We start from the raw sequence: 12,475 nt of genomic DNA, 5'->3' as shown, positions 1-12,475 counted from the left end.
AAATATTTATTAAGTATTAAAAATTTTAGCTGTTATATTTAGGTCTTTAATCCATTTTGAGTTAATCTATATATATGAAGCAAAGTAAGGTAAGAGTTGTTTTGTGTATAATAACTATCATTTTCTCATTGACTTGCCAGAAACTTTTGCTGAAAAGCGATTGGCCACTTATTTGGTTTAATTTTGGAATATCTATTCGGTTCCATTGCTCTGTATGTACCAATCCTATCTTGATTAGCGTAACTTTCAAAAAAAATTCTTGAAATTTGGTAAATGCATCATAATTTTGTGTTTTTTCCTATTTCAAAATTATTTCACTTATTCTTGTACTTTTTATTTTCATATAATCTTAAAAAGCTTGTCAATTTCTTCAGAATAAAAAAGACTGCTGGTATTTTAATTTGGATTGCATTTAATATAGATTAAATTTGGGATAATTGACATCTCAACCTTATTGAGTTTGTCAATCTATTAGTATGTTGTGTATCTGTCTATCTATTTAGATCATCTTTAATATATCACAGCAGTGCTTTCTAGTTGTAAGTATATAAGTTTTGCATATGTTCTTTTACATTTATGTCTAGGAATGTCATATTTTTATATAATTGTAAATGGTATTGTCGATTAACATTTAAAGGAAATTTAAAACTGAGAAAAAAAATGTTTCATTTTTCCCCACATAGTTCTCATTCTTCTGAGAAACAGGCACCCCAGACTCATTGCCAGAACTTACCTGTGTATCCAGAGACAATAAATAATCATGTTGACACAATATAGTCCCATAGAACTCTCCAAAAGTCTCTCCCTCGGGTTCCTACTTTGGCAACTGGAGATACTTGGTATCCTTACTTTCCTTGCAAGTTCCCGTCAACTTCACCTGTACCTGTGTTTCAAGAAAATTGATTAGTGGGTCTTTAGCTGTTCTTCTGACTCCCTTTTCCAAATCTCTCCCAGCTCCTTATTTGCATAGTACTCAGTGTGTCTCTGCTTCCCTGACTTTGTCACTTCTATTCATTATCCTTTCTGTGAAAGCCCTTACAAATTTTAAGAGACCTCAACCTCATCTTAGCCATCTGATCAAAGTTAATATCAGCATGAACGAGACAAATGACATGGTGCACTGAGGTGGATACAAAAGCATTTTTTTATGTATTCTGACCAAAAATGCGTAACTGAACCTACTCATGAGAAAACATTGGTAAGCCCAAATTGAGGGATATTTTACAAGTAACTGATCTCTGATATTGTTATCTGACATTAAAAAGCACATGATGGTATAAAAGATAAGGGAAATCTATGGAAGTGTTCCAAAGTAAAAGGAATTAGGGACATTTTAATTAAATTCATGAATTAGACCTTGGACAAAAAAAGTTATTTTTTCTACAATAGAGAACATTAGTTGGACACAATAAATTTGATCTACTTATAGATTAAAATATTTTACCAAGGCTAATTTTCTGATTTTGATCATTATAATGTGCTAACATAAAAAAAGTCATTGCATTTAGAAAATGCATGCTTAAGACTTTAGAGAAAAAACATCTTGTCTGCAACTTCCTTTTGAACAATTTCAAAATAAAAAAAATACAATAATACAAGATATTAACATTTGGAAAATCTGAGTGAAGGGCATTTGGGAATTCTTTGTACTATTTTTTAAACTTTTCTGTAAATGTGCAATTTTTTCAAAATAAATTTTAAGAGACTTCTGGACCAAATTGCAAGTAAGCATAAGTTTTTAACTCCTCCTCTTGAGCCACTTTTAAAATATAGGGGGAAATGAAAGAAGGATGTAAATAAAGTAAGAATGGAAGAAAGAGAGGGGAGAAAAGATATAAATCTACAAGTTACAGACACACCTTTGCTTGGGAAGCTTTCTGAGGCTCAGGAAGAAGTAAACCAAGAAAGAGAAAGTAGGAACAGTGCACCCAACTCAGAAGGGCAGTCACAGAGAACATCCTGTCCAGCTTGGAAGAGGGAGGAGGAAGAGCTTGAAAGAGAGGAATTGTGGGACACAACGAATGCCAAATGATGGAGAGGTTGAATGAAAATAACCATCCCACTGAGGTCAGTAATTAAAAACAAAAACTTTCATAAGAAAATAATTGTAAAAATATGAGATAACTGGTCCAAATAAGAAGAGAAAGTCAGTGGGATTTACATAGCAAAATGACTTAATTCCAGCAAAAAATAAGGCTGATAATATTAGAGTTATGGCAAGAAGGCATATATTAATTTATCTACCGATGATTATAAGTAAAAAGCATGATCCAACACTGTAGCAAATAAATAAACAAACAAACCAACATAGAAGAAACACATGCCACAAAGAGAAAGGCTTCAAATATGAAAATTGGTGCTCTTCATGCATAATCTATAAAAATAGTCTAAAGACATTCATGGGAATGATGAATATAAAACAGTAGTCATCTCTGTGGAGGAGGAAGATGGGATCAGAGGCTTGCAAAAGTGTCATTAATTTTTTGGTAATATTTAAGACCCTTGGCTGGATAGAGTATACATAGGGATTCTTTGTTCTGTTTTGCTGTTATGACTATTTAGTATGTCAAATATTTCATAATATTATTTAAAGAGTAAAATTCATCAAAATATGAAAGTATGAAATTTGGGTATCTAGGTAGATCTCAATTATTTGTAATGAAGGCGAAACTATTGCCCAAGTAGGAAACAGTCCCCATGGACTGAAAGACACTTTATTTGTATAGAGTGCATGCTGGAAAGATTTGCTTCTCTTGATAAGGACACTGACACTAAATAAGAACTTGATTTGCTGATTTATCAAGTTAAAACAAGGTCCTAATAAGACTAAATTTAACCATACCCTGTTCTATAGTTCATGAAGAAGGCTTTTATCATTTATGGTATCTTTCCAAGGATATTTACGTCAAATTTTACTACGACAGGTTTATCTTCAATGCAACCTCTAACCTTTATTACTAACAGAAATTCTTGGTATGAGAGCAATTCTCTTATTTTAGGAAATAGTGTTAGTTAATGGAATGTGTACAGATAACTTTTCACTATGAATGGGAATGACATCGTGTATCCTTTTTCTTTACATTCTTGTTCCCCAAAATGTCAGAAAAATCTACAAGAGCCTTTTGGTGTTGACTATTTTTTTCACAATTTATCTCACTTTTGTAAAAGATTAAGCATATTGTAAAGAAATTAAAGAGCCTCTGACAGTTGTAAAAATAGGCATAATACATACTTTTATTTATGCTCCCAGCAGACTTTTGCTGTCATTTACATTTAAATAGAGAATTGTCAGGATGAATCTTATGATGGCCAAATCCTTCGACACTATGTAGGTTCTAAATCTCTATCGGGAATTTTAAGAGTAGGGTTTTCTTGTCAGTTTACCGCTCCTGTGCAGCTAAGGACTTCCCTTTTTGTTACTAAACCTGCAAGAATCCCTTCTAAAATAAAGGAAAAGGAAAAGCTTAGAGGTATTGAAAATTATTGGAAAGAAAATGTAATGCATTTTCTGTCTGGTCAGATCAAGGGAGACAGGAAAATATAGTCCTCTCAGTGTGGGTATCTTTCCGTTTGTCTTATGTGAATCAACTTACAAACTGAAGTATAATTGAAATTGAATTTACTACTATTTGGTAAAAGCCTTGAATGTCTCAGAGTGGATGTATTTTTCAAGAGAAAAGATACCCTCTATTTTTCATTTAATATGCAGTAATACAAGAGAAAGGCCCTGTCCTGAATTCTTGTATACTTAAGTGCCAACACATAATCAAACATTCATTCATTGTGGGGGAAAATAACTTAGTATACCAATTTGGTATAGGAGATATTTTCTTGGACAAGTCTGTAGACCTCTGATTTGCTGTGGACATAGTAAGTATGAATTTACTAACACTTGATATATAAAATTAAATACCAGAGGACAACTCAGTAAAAAAGGATAACGAAATAATAAATTTGGATGTTCAAGGTTAGTAAAAGTTTATATCAAAAACTTTAAGAAAGTGTACATTATTCAGTTAATCAGAGAATAAGAGTCTGAGCAGAAATAACTGAAAATTTTTAATGTGGCAAGAAAAAGCTTAATGAATTTTGTTCTTTTCATTGCTTTTTGCTTCTCTTCTTTCTCACATAAATCTCCATGTCAACTGGGGAATCTGTCATGATAAAAGGATCAGTCATTTCATGCTTGGGCAAAACGGTCAGTAACACTCTCTTTCCTCCTACCCACACATAAAACCTGTCCTTATTTAAACAAATAATTTTAAAGTCTCCTTTAATTTTTTCTTTTTCGGACAAAGTTTAAAGTGTTATTGAGCCCTATCTACACTAATAAAAGACAAACATGCAAATTGACCGTACCTTCGCTATGACTTAAGCCATGCCCACCAGCCAATCAGAGCGGTTATATGCAAATTACCGCCAAGATGGACACGCAAATTGACTGTACCTTTGCTTTAAGCCACGCCCACCAGCCAATCAGAGTGGCTATATGCAAATTAACCCAACCAAGATGGTGGTTAATTTGCATATACCGGCTAGAAGCGAAGCGTTACAGAAGGGAACAAAGTAGAGGCGGCGGAGACAGGAACAGAGCCAAGGATGCAGAGGCAGGAGGCAGGAGGGGAACCCCAGCCGCAGCGGCTGGGAGCGGGAGCGAAGCCCGCCTCAGCGGGTTTCACTCCCTTCTCTGCTTCACTCCAGCCGCAGGAAGCCCTATTCTTGCAGGAATCTTCCTGCAACGGGCTTCTAGTTTTAAATAATTAACTTTTTAATTTCACATGTAATTTGGTTTAAATTGGTTTTGTTTTCCTGCTGAGTTGTGATTTTAGCCCGTGAAAAGGAACTTCAGGTGAATAAATGTCAATGGTCAGTAGTTAGTAAAAGACTACCTGTGCAAAGAGCCTAACTATAAAATTTTAGTTTGATTACAATTTTTTAGAGTTATAAATTTTTAGTAGTCAAAATAATGTTAGTGCTAAAATGAAAATGTCAGTATATATCTACACTAATAAGAGAGAAACATGCAAATTGGTATCACTCCGCTATGCCCACCAGCCAATCAGAGCAACTATGCAAATTAACACAACAAAGATGGCGGTTAATTTGCATATGCAGGCTCGGAGCGAAGACTGAAGACAGCGTAGAACAGTGGTTCTCAACCTTCTGGCCCTTTAAATACAGTTCCTCATGTTGTGACCCAACCATAAAATTATTTTCGTTGCTACTTCATAACTGTAATGTTGCTACTGTTATGAATCATAATGTAAATATCTGATATGCAGGATGGTCTTAGGCGACCCCATATATATGATTTATAATATATGCAATTTCTAGTTTTGTTTACTGGTATAACCTAAGAATCATGTCACCTCAGCTCTGTCAGTCTAACATGAATCTTGGTGCACAGACTTCAATCTTTCATACTGTTTTCTCTTCTGAAAGAAACCAGAGTTCCTTAGAGGGTAGAAACAATGTTTTGAAGCACCAAGTCTAGGATATATGCTGTGTGGAGGTTTCAGGGGTCTGTGTTGACACTAAACACAAGATCCAACTTAACAGGGTAACTACAAACCAAATTGTGATAATTTAAACACCTGAAAATACTAATTGCATTTAAATATACTCTCAAAATAAGAGTTTTGAATCCATACTAATACTCTCTGTATATTTCCCTTAAGAATTGTTAGTAATATGTTCAAGTTGTTTTAATCAGTTGAAAAGTATTCTGCTCATGTTTATAGGTTTATTTTCAGTTGTGATCAAATCCACTATGTACAAAGCTTAACACAACTACTATTAGGAAAAGACTTAGAACACCCTTAGCTATCTACAGTGATGAAGATACAAGTTTTCTATGTGATCTTTTAAAGAATATCTGTCAATTTATAGGTTCAACAAAGAAACTTTGAAAAATAAATCATCCCAAACTTTGTACAGAAATATTACTTAAATGTCCAGGTATTCTGCTCACACCACTTAAATATGTTTTATGTACTAAACACTAATGAGAAAACTATAAGGTTTTAATTACAACACAGATGAAACCCACTTATGGGAAGCTAGGTATAAAAGGTAGGTATAAAAGGATATTTTCGTACACTATATAGATGTACTATAATAGTATAAAATATAAATCAAACTTTTCAAGATATTGCAGTCACAAGAGGTACAATCTCTTAACACTTCTTCCAAATGAACTATGCAGCTTTCTATTACCTAGAGATTGAATCCATCTGGTAGACATCACATAAATCACATAAGAGCTCCTGCTCAGTACTATCACAATGACAAGGTGTCCAGGTCTCCAGCCTTGAATATGTACTTTCCAAGGAGACATCTGCCTTGGACATATCATATTTGCTTCAATTACATTCTAGAAAACAGGTATGGGTGTATATTCCAGACCTATAATTTATCTTGTCAAGAATCACATCAGTATTATCTCTCACAAATATAGCTGCCTTACACACAAATTTAAAAAATATAAAATTATAATTTTAAAATAACTTTTGCAATATAAATGTAACCTCCCTTATGTTAATTTTGATGCCTACCAACTAATAACATCAGATCATTACCATACCAATCATTCCCACTGCCTTACTTTTCCTACTGAGTACTCTTATATAAATAAAAATGAATATTTGGCTCTATTAGAAGGAAGGAACGAACCTGACAAAAATGGGAAAGGTAGGATGGGCCTTTAAATGGCGTGCTTTTGTGTAATTACTTTTATTATCCTAATGACTCTTGTCAAAAAGAGTCTGACTCCATTTTGATATTTGACTGATGACAAGTCCCACTACTCCCCTCGACCTTTCTGGGTAAGTTAATAAGAAAGCATGTTTGTGTTCTCCTATGGCACTGGTGGGAAGTTCAAACCATGCAAATTCAGTCTCTATGCAAGAAATCCTCTGGTCCCAGCCCTTAAACACCTCACAACCTCAAACCAATCTCTTTTATCTGCTTTCTCAATCCTTTCTTAAACTTGATTGGAAACATTTTCTGCCTTTTCAGAAAGCTGCATGTCACCAATCTCCAAACTAAATTTTGGGTGGGTGGCCCCTTTCACCTCTGGAGCTTACCACATCAACTCCATATCCTGAATCTAAGCTTTCTCCAGGCCTCCAATGAAGGAGTCATGCTTTTGAAGAGAAAGCCACTGCTCACACATTCTAAATTATTTAGAGAGTTTATTTATATTTTATTTTATTTTAAAAATTAAAAAATGTATACAAGTTAAATGGGAAAGAAGGAGTTCAAAAAAAGCAACAAAGGGAAAATGGATTGAATTTAATTTTTTGTGTTGGGAAGTGCATTTATGAGAGATTATATATCTGAGTATATCTTTCTTTCACTCTCAAATGTCATTGATAATTTGACTATCTAGTAATTCTAAATTAGAAATCCTTCTCTTTCAGAAATTGAAGTCATTAAACCTATCGCTTCTAACTTCTAGCATTGTTCTGAAGCAGATTTAAGCAAGCTTTTTCATTAAAGGGCCAGATAGTAGACATTTTAGGCTTTGCAGGCCATAATTTCTTTGTCAAAACTCTTCAATATTGCCATTGTAGCATAAAAGTAGCTATAGACAATACACCCACGGACTACAGTTTCCCACGTCCTGCTCTAAATCAGAAATCTAAGCCCATGCTAATTCCCAATAATTTGTTTGAAAAATTGTATTCTTTTTGGAAACATGAAGGGAAGGATCTACCAGTATCTTTTCTGTTTTCTAAAAAGTTAAAATGAAGTTTCCTAAAATGTTATAATAAAGTTAATCTTTTTCACCTGTTTTCTTCAAATTTTGGTGAGCCCTTTTAACTGAAAAGCCATGTCACTCAGTTCTGAACATTTTTCTTGAAATATTTATTTGATGACTTACTTTGTTTTCCCTTTCCTCTCTTTCTGGGACTCTTATTTTTTATGTATTAGAATATCTCATACTTGGCATCTCTATGCCATTTGAGATTTAGTGAAGATTTACTCACCTTTTTCTGAGAAAGAAGATGCAAAATGCTCACCTTTAGAGAATTAAAAAAACAAATTCACTAAGAAGATATAGTAAGACTAACCAGGCAATGTCAAGCACTCATTTGAAATTTTAGGTCATTTAAGTTTAGTTGAGAAAAGTCCACTCGGTTGTTTAATTGTCTGTAACAGTGCTCAATGGATTAGGTATGAAACATTATTTTCAATATTTATGTTATCTAGTATTTTAACTTTGAGAGAAATTTTAACAGAAGGAAAGAAGAACAGGTTTTGAACACTTTTGAAAAGTTTTTTTTAAGGGCATGAATACATGGAGGACACGGTATCTAAGCTGAGAAAAAGGAAAGAGAAACATATGGTATTAAAGAGTAAAAAGTAGAAACATCAATGTACTGAGAGCCCTCAATTAGTCAAACAATTGTTGAATGAGAGAACTGGAAAAATATAGTTGTGAGTATATGTTGTGGGATAGAACAGATTGTTCAAATTTGGGAATTAAGTGTGGAGAGTGGCTACAGCATTCGGACAGGTTTAAGCCTCGGACTGACTTGTGGCAAAGCCACATACAAGTCCCAGTTTGGAGGGCAAAGCCCTCTGAGCACAATTATAGCCAAAAGGCTATGGTTGTAAGCTTGACCTTATAGTCCAGCGGTTCTCAACCTGTGGGTCGCGACCCCTTTGGGGGTCGAACGACCCTTTCACAGGGGTCACCTAAGACCATCGGAAAACACATATATAATTACATATTGCTTTTGTGATTAATCACTATGCTTTAATTATGTTCAATTTGTAACAATGAAAATACACCCTGCATATCAGATATTTACATTACGATTCATAACAGTAGCAAAATTACAGTTATGAAGTAGCAACAAAAATAATTTTATTGTTGGGGGTCACCACAACATGAGGAACTGTAATAAAGGGTCGCGGCATTAGGAAGGTTGAGAACCACTGTTATAGTCCAACCCTGCAGTCCTAGGTAGCTAAAGGATGTGGGCTGTGGGGGGTGCAGCACGTGCTGCCAAAACAAAGCCTGATAGAATTCAGAGAATAGCAACAACAGGAAAGAAGCAGATTTGAAACTCACAAGAACATTGTAAACATCTTGCCCTTGTTTTGCTTTGTGTGATATATGACTATAAAATAAAGCTTTGGCTTACAGGCTGTGTCACTGTTTCCTCATCCAGGCACAGTGATCCACCTGGTCCCAACTGTATTCTCTTGTCTGTTTTCTTTTATCCTCCACCGCCCCTCCTCAGGTTCACCCCTGGACTTGCTGGACGTGGTTCAATTTAGAATGTGGTATAGTTATACAATGTGACTATAACAGTCAGTTATTGAAGTGGAAGAAAGATTATTATGGATGAAGGGATCAAGGCTACAAGAGGCCAAAGTATTAAATGAATTATTCATATAAATTTTGAAATTACTAAGAATGACAATAATGTGCACTGGAAAAGAAGTACCTATTAAAGTTGTCTATGAGTGTAAGTGGGACGGGAAAGTGGCTGACAAGTTGGTTGTAGGGCGATATGAACTGACAGAATAAGCTTCAAAGTAGCTGTGATTTTATTTAAAGAAGGAAAGTAGAAAACTGGTTTGGAAACAGCCCTGAAGAGCTAAGAAGATACTTATCTCAACATGAGGTCATATAGTGCATGAAATAGGAAAGAAAAATCACCTTTCATTTGAGATGGTTACTGGAAAGTTATGTCCTCAAGTCAAACTTCAGCTATATGAACAAAAATGGAGAAGTTTAGTTATAGGTTTGCTGATGTTGTAAAACCTCAAATCCAGAGAGAATGCTGGAGGGCAGTGAAGAGCTGGACATTAGAAATATGAAAAGCATTGTAGGGCTCAGTGTCTAGAGACTTCTGGTAGAGGCTGACGTGAGCAGTCTCTTAGGGAGGGATGAGAAAACAGTTCAACAAGGCTCTAAAGTTGCACTGTCCAGTATATGGTAGCCACTAACCACGTGTGGCTATTTAAGTTAAACTCAATTAAAATTAAAATTAGAAATTCAGTTCCTCAGTCAAACTAGCCACATTTCAAGTGAAAGTTATCATATTAGATACTGGAAAGATACAGAACACTTCCATCATTGCAGGAAGGCCAATTGGACAGTGTTTCTCTAGAACAGTGATGGAGAACCTTTTGAGCTCGGTGTGTCAGCATTTTGAAAAACCCTAACTCTGGTGCCGTGTCACATATAGAAATTTTTTGATCTTTGCAACCATAGTAAAACAAAGATTTATATTTTTGATATTTATTTTATATATTTAAATGCCATTTAACAAAGAAAAATCAACCAAAAAAAATGAGTTTGCGTGTCACCTCTGACACATATGTCATAGGTTCACCATCACTGCTCTAGAACATTGGATACTATAAGTCACTGGGATGGCACTAGAGCTTTGAGTAGAGTGGCCAGCTAGGGAGAGGCTATCTGGTAGGGAACTTAAGACATAGTGCATGTCTTGAGGTATCTGATGCCACAATAACTTTTGGTAGATTAGTGGCCACACTCAGTATTATATTTCTTCTTGACCCAAAGTGATTCAATAAGGGATGACAGACACAGATGTGGGGGACTGTAATACCTAGTACAGTGTGAGAACGTAACAAGTGAGAGCAAGATCATATCATATACATTCAGGCACATTCAAAATAAGAATCCCCTATATTTATAGGCCTGTTTCCTCTATATAATTTAATATTGAATTTATTGATTGTGAAGCTGCATGTAAGACACATCTAGTTTTTCCTCTGTAATAAAATGTCCTCAAAAATGCTATTTTCCATGTAAAAGAAAAACATGTTAGCACAATTCTCTCATGAATTTATATATTTACCAATTAAGAGCAGAGATAAATCCTTGTCGTAGCCCAGAAAGTAATATAATGTAAAATGAGCATAGAGCAAAGGTGAGCACAGTTGTGCAAGCTAGCATGGGATTGGATAATAGATTCAAATTTCTCAACAACAAATAAGTTGAATCTTGTGCCACCTACATTATTCAAAATCCAAGTAGGCCAAACTAAGGGATACAAAAAAATTACATCTCTTACACAAAAGTTGTAAATCTTCTACTGTTTGAATTTATTTATGTTTCCAGCATAAAGAAGTGGGGATGAACAGAAAGAAGGTAATAAAGGAGAAGAATGAAGTAATTGAAACATGATACAATGAGATTCAAATCTACATTGAGATAATAAAAATATAGCTTTTTTGACAGAGAATTTTACATTTTATTTTTAATAACATGCAGATTAACTATATATTTTTATGCTAGCTGTTTCAAGGATAATTAATATCCTCTCAGTTCAGTAATTCCATATTCTCCAGACTCTTAAGGTTCCCCAGATGCAAGTTGATAAGTATTATTAATTATGACTATAATTCCTTTCAGATAAGAAAAAATATTACTAGTAGTCTATAGAAAGATCCTTTTTCTGAACTCCTGTCCTGCCAATACTAATTTAGAGAAAGAAATAGAGACAGAGAGAGAAAAATACTACTGGGCTAAGGAATTCATTATTAAACAACGAGAGGCCCAGTGCATGGATTTGTGCACTGGTGGGGTCTCTCGGCTTGGCCTGCAGAGATCAGGCCAAAACTGGCTCTATGACATCCCCCGAGGGGACCTGGATTGCAAGAGGGCACAGGCCAAGTGGAGAGACCTCACCCGTGCACGAATTTGTGCACTGGGCCTCTTGTATAGGATAAGATTTATCCCCAAACCTCTATGTGGTCCCACCACACTCACTCCCAGTCTTCTTGCCTAGGATAAAACAGATTTAAGTATTTTCTTATTATAGCTAGCTAAAAGTCCTCCTTCCCTCATTCTCCCTGTGTCTATCACCTCCTACACTTCTCAGATGGCAAGATGAAGTGAACCCATAGGAAACTGCCAAGAAGAAGAGGCTTGGAGGTCTGGACATAATCTTTGAGTCTTTAGAGTAGAGCCAACAAGCCCCACTGAGGACATAATCTTGTTCAGCCATTTGGGGCCTACCTGTTCCTAGAAATGAGCCCCAAGGAGGGCTTTTTTCCTCTAAGACTGGTGAGTCCACAAGCAAAGATGTCAGCATCCAATCAGAATTTCAAATGTCAATCAAATTTTCAGATGGTTTCTCCATCAAGAATTGGTGGGGGGTTTTTCATCCATCAAATAATGCCATAGATTATGTACTATGCATTGTACCTGTTCTACTGGGATTTGTACCAAAGAGCAATGGGAGACAAGGTAGCAGTAGAGTAAAATGACCACATTTGCACATCCTGGATGCCTACAGAAGAACAGGGTGGACGAGGGCCAGACTTAGGAAGATTTGTTAGGATATTTCATATTCGTGTTAATACAGGTGGTAATTAGATTTATGGTGGAAGTAAAGATGGAGAGAAGTGTTGGATTAAGAGATATTTAGGAGCTAAAATTGACAGTATTTAACTATGGGGTTAGAAATAGCAACCAAAGTAA

The sequence above is a fragment of the Myotis brandtii genome, unplaced genomic scaffold (assembly GCF_000412655.1).
Source record: "Myotis brandtii unplaced genomic scaffold, ASM41265v1 scaffold14, whole genome shotgun sequence".
Classification (NCBI taxonomy): domain Eukaryota; kingdom Metazoa; phylum Chordata; class Mammalia; order Chiroptera; family Vespertilionidae; genus Myotis; species Myotis brandtii.
Note: the sequence above shows the minus strand (reverse complement) of the source record.